The following is a 6000-nucleotide window of genomic DNA, read 5'->3' as shown; positions in this document are numbered from 1 at the left end:
CTAAATTACCTTATGATAACTGCTTGATCCCATTAGTTCCATTCCCAAAAACAATGCAACTACAGGGACTGTTGGAATATTGTTTCTCTGAAAGGAACATTAATAGGCTCTGCATCAAACTTCTGCCCCTCCACACACCCACTACAAGTAAATTGAACTCTCAAAACCCCAGTATTTGAAATTAAGGTAATTCATAGGGAAGAGATAGGTTGAGGCTTTGAACCTCAAAGTTATAGGGACAGGTATCCTTTATCTGTAAATCCAAAAACTGAACACATTCGAACACTGCACCTTTTTTCAACCTCATCGATCTTTAGTGCGGTAAGTCCAGTTGTTTGTCTGCACAGGTTATCTTGCGTTTAATGTGATGAACATGCCAAAAAGAAAATTATTACAGATAACCCTGCATTTATTATTCACTGATACATCTTACTTTTTATCCATTTTATTAATATTAGACTATTTTTAATGGGCATTTTTGACAAATATATGAATAGGATGGGAATAGAGGGATATGGTCCCTCGAAGCATAGTGAGTTTAAGTTCAGTTAGGCAGCATGGTCGGTGCAGGCTTGAAAGGCCAAAGGGCCTGAACCTGTGCTGTAATTTTCTTTGTTCTTTGTTCAATGGTCTTTTTCATGTTGTATATTTGTTTCTACATACGTTTTAAAAATTATATGAATTGTTAAATCCCATGTTGACATTTATAATGAGAAATGGAGGGGGAAAATCCTGTCCAGTGTTTTTAATATATCACAACCTCCCATGATTTTTGAAATTCATTTTACAGGACGTGAGCCAGTATTTATTGCCCATCCCTAACTGCCTTCTATTTCAGAGGACATTTAAGAATCAACCACATTACTGTGGGTTTGGAGTCACATGTAGCAAATTTCCTTCCCTAAAGGACATTAGTGAACCAGATGGGTTTTTACAACAATCAACAACAGTTTCATGGTCATCATTAGACTTTTTAATTCTAAGTTTTTATTGACTTCAAATTTCGCCATCTGCTATGGTGAGATTCAAATCCCGGTCCTAGATGTTGCCTGCATTATGAGTCCAGTGACAATACCATGACACCACTGCCTTCACTATGGGAAATCAAAGCATATGACCACTCTTATCTGTATCTGCTGCCTTTGTGTTGCTCGTTATTTTCTGTCTTTTCTCTTTTTCTTCTGTCTCTTTTTGTTTCTACTTTTCTTCCCTGAACTCTTGTTTTTTCTCTTTCCTTTCAGGTGGAGGGACGTTGATATTAAGGCATATAGCAAGGAAAGAAGGGCCGAATGACTGTAGACCACCTTTGTCATGGAAAAAAAGCACTAAGGACACATAGAAACATAACATAGATTCATAGAAGATAGATAGGAACAAGAGGAGGCCATTTGGCCCTTTGAGCCTGCTCCACCATTCACTGTGATCATGGCTCATCATCCAACTCAATAGCATAATCTTGCTTTTTCCCTATAACCTTTGATCCCATTCACCCCAAGTGCTATATCCGGGCAACTCTTGAATACATTCAATGTTTCAGCATCAATTACTTCCAGTGGCAATGAATTCCATAGGCTCACCACTCTTCAAGTAAGAAATATCTCTTCACCTCCATCCTAAATGGTCTACCTTGAATCCTCAGACTGTGACCCCTGGTTCTGGACTCCCCCACCATCGGGAATATCCTCTCTGCATCTACCCTGTATAGTCCTGTTAGAATTTTATATGTCTCTGTGAGATCCCCCCTCATTCGTCTGAATTCCAGCGAAAACAATCCTAACTTAGTTAATCTTTCCTCATACATCAGTCCCACCATCCCTGGAATCAGCCTAGTAATCCTTCGCTGCACTCCCTCAAGAGCAAGGACATCCGTTCTCAGAAAAGGAGATCACAACTACATGTGGCCTCACCAAGGCTCTGTATAATTGCAACAACACACCCTTACTCCTGTACTCGAAACCTCTCACAATGAAGGCCAATATGCCATTTGCCTTCTTTACCACATGCTACACCTTGCGTGCTTACCTTCAGTGACTGGTGTACAAGGACATCGCACTGCATATTCCCCTCTTCCAATTTACAGCCATTCAGGTAGTAATCTGCCTTCTTCTTTTTGCTTCCAAAGTGAATCACCTTACATTTATCCAAATTAGACTACACCTGCTATTGATTAGCTCACTCACCCACTTGTCCAGGTCATTTTGAAGAATCTCTGCATCATGATCACAGCTCAGCCTCCCACCCAAGTAGATATCATTTGCAAACTTTGAGATGTTACAGTTTGTTCTCTCATCCAAATCATTAATGTATAGTGTGAAAAGCTGGGGTCCCACCACCAATCCCTGTGGCACCCCACTAGTTAGAACCTGACAATTTGAAAAGCACCTATTAATTCCTATTCTTTGTTTCCCCTCTGCCAACCAGTTTTCTATCCATCTCAATACACTTCCTCCAATCCCATGCACTTTAACCTTGCATGATAATCTCTTATGCAAGACTTTGTCAAACACTTTCTGAAAATTTAAACATACTACATTGACTGGTTCCCCTTGTCAACTCTGCTAGTTACATCTTCAAAGAATTCCAACATATTTGTCAAGCATGATTTTCCCATAAATCCATGCTGACTCCATCTGATCCTGCCACTGCTTTCTAAATGCTCTGTGATAAAGGCTGTGATAATGGATTCAAGAATTTTCCCCACTACCGATGTTAAGCTTACTGGTCTATGATTCCCTGTTTTCTCTCTACCTCCCTTTTTGAATATTGGAGTGACATTATCTACCCTCCAATCTGCAGGGACTGTTCCAGAGTCTATAGAATTCTGGAAGATGACCACCAATGCATTCAGTATTTCTACAGCCATTTCCTTAAGCACTCTGGGATGTAGACTATCAGGCGCTGGGGATTTATCCGCCTTCAATGCCAGTACCATTTCTCGAATAATATTGATCTCACTCAGTTCTTCCCTCTCACTAAATCTTGTATTCTCCAACATTTCTGGCACCTGATTTGTGTCCTTTTTTATGAAGACAGAACCAAAGTATGTATTCAGTTGCTCGACCATTTCTTTGTCCCCTATTATACATTCTCCCATTTCTATGTGTAGAGGACCTAAATTTGTCTTCACCAATCTCTTTCTCTTCAGGTGTCTATAGAAACACTTACTGTCACTCTTTATATTCCCTGCAAGCTTACATTTGTACTGTATTTTCCCCTTCATTATCAATCCCTTGGTCTTTCTTTGCTGAATTCTAAACTGTTCCCAATTCTCACTTTTTTTTGGCCAATCTGTATGCTTCTTCCTTAGATTAAATACTCTCTCTAATTTCCTTTGTAAGCTATGGATTGGCCCTCTTACCCATTTTGCTTTTGTACCAGAAAGGAATAAACAGTTGCTGCAGTTCCCCCATGCGTTCCTTGAATGTTTGGCATTGTCTATCCACTGTCATCTCTTTAAGTAACTCACTCCAATCTATCAAGGCCAACTCACACCTCATATTCTCGTAGTTTCCTTCATTAAAATTCAGCACCCTAATCTCCGAATCAACTACTTCACTTTATATCTTGATAAAAAACTCTGTCATGTTATGGATCGCTCATCCCCAATGGGTCTCGTACAGCTAGATTGGCAATGATTTCCTTCTCACTATGCAGTACCCAGTCTAAGATGGCCTGCTCTCTAGTTAGTTCCTCCACATATTGGCCAGGAAAACCATCCTGAATACACTCCAGGAATTTCTCCTCAAGGGTATTGTGGTTAATTTAATTTGCCCAATCTATGTGTAGATAAATCACCAATGATCAGCGATATTCCCTTATTGGATGCATCTCTAATTTTGTGTTTAATGCCATTCCCAAATCAACACTGCAGTTTGGAGGTCTATATATGACACCCACTAATGTCTTTTTTGCCCCTTGGTATTTCTACCTTACAGACTCCACATTGTCAGAGCTAATATCCTTTCTCACTATTGTGTTCATTTCCTCTTTAACCAGAAGTGCCACTCCACCACCTTTTCTTTTATGCCTGTCCTTCCTAAATATTGAATATTGAAACTAATGGGATAAAAGGCTGACAGGTTCCCTGGACCTGATGGCTTGTATCCTAAGCTCTTAATAGAGGTACTCTCAGAAATAATGGATGCATTTGTTGTAATCTTCCAAAGTATCCTCAATTCTGGAAAGGTCCCAGTAAATTAGAAACTGCAAATGTAATAGCCCTATTCATGAGAACAGGGAGACAGAAAGCAGAAAACTATAGACCAGTTAACCTAACATCTGTCATTGTGAAAATGCTGGGATTCATAATGAAGGAAATAGTAGCAAGATAGTTGGTAAATCACAATAACATCAGAATGAAGATGGTTTTATGAAAGGAAAGCATATTTGATAAATTTATTAGGGTTCTTTTTAGAATTTAGCAAACTGGGTGGACAAAGGGGAATCAGTAAATGCGGTATATTTGAATTTTTAAAATGTGCTCAGTAAAGTGCCATCTAAAAGGTTACTACATAAAGCAAGAGTTCATGATAATGGGATAATGTATTTGCATGGATAGAGGGTTGGCTAACTGGAAATTGAGAATTAGGATAAATGGATGATTTTCAAGTTGACATACTGTGGGGTACAACAGGGATCAATGTTGGAGCTTCAACTATTAACAACTTGATGTTAGGCTAAATTAGGATAATATAAAACATATAGTCATGGATTTAAGAAGGCTAACTCAATACTGACTTAAGAGTGAGTGATCTTAAGAGTGCTGATGAGAGCTGTCATTATAGAAGACATCTCTAACTGAATAACAAGTATTCTTCATTTAAACATGGATTTTGAAATTATAAAATAGTTGCCGTTTGCTTTTCGAATACATTTTGTGAAACTTCAGCCAATGGCAAAATACAGCAGGGTGTGATGGGATGAGGTAGCACCAGGGCTCCCATTCCACGGGACAATGTTTCTATTAAATACGGCTACTTTATCAGCAGTTGTCAGGAATAAGGCGGCTACCAATGCCAGTTTGACGAATAGAACTATACGACTCCAAGCTGATAACACAGGTGCAAGGCAGACATAAGGATTTTCTCAGAGTCGGACAAATGTCATGTGAGTTTGAGTCTATGAGAATTATTCTCCCATGTCATTGTCCAGCATCCTGCATTGCTGGGCAACAGAAGGGAGGTAACACCTGTAATTAATGACAAGTCATATCCCATGAAGTCAGGATGTATATTGTTATTGGCTGGAATTAATGACAGTGATGATTATTGACTGATTTGTGTTAATGTTAACAGAATTATGCCCACTAGAAAGATGGAAAATATGGAAAAATGCTCTTTCAGAGGCATTGTTTTTCAGAGTGATATTGGACTGCCCACATTCTCTACCTGGAGTGCTGGACTACTTTATATCATTCCCCCATTCGATTGTTTGGTTAATAAAGTCACATCTTAAAATCAGTACACTGAGTTTCATCTGTCTCTGTACTTAGCTTAAGTTAAACAATACTTAGCCTCAAGAGAAAACTCCCATCAACACAATCTATATTAATGACTTGGATGAAGGGACAGAGAGTATTGTGGCCAAATTTACTGATGATACAAAGACAGGTCAGAAAGCAAGTTGCGAGACGTAAAGGATCTGAAAATAGATAGGTTAAGTGAGTGGGCAAAAATTTGGCAGATGGAATACAACATGGGAAATCGTAATTTATCCACTGTGGTAAAAGAATAGAAAAGCAAAATATTATTTAAATGACGAGAGACTACAGGATGCTACAACACAGAGATCTTGGTGATCTTGTACATGATAAAGGTGAGGCGGAAGCATTTGCAACAATCTTCAGCCAGATGTATTGAGTGGATGATCCATCTAGGCCTCCCCTGGTCCATATGATGTGAAGAAACTGCTGAAGACAGTGGTTATGGCCCTGACAATATTCCAGCAATAATACTGAAGACTTGTGCTCCAGAACTTGCCGCATCCCTACCAAGCTGTTCC

Source organism: Carcharhinus amblyrhynchos, chromosome 8, assembly GCF_965287045.1.
Source record: "Carcharhinus amblyrhynchos chromosome 8, sCarAmb.v2.hapA, whole genome shotgun sequence".
NCBI lineage: Eukaryota > Metazoa > Chordata > Chondrichthyes > Carcharhiniformes > Carcharhinidae > Carcharhinus > Carcharhinus amblyrhynchos.
The sequence above is the reverse complement of the archived record's forward strand: the minus strand, read 5'-3'. Positions refer to the sequence as shown.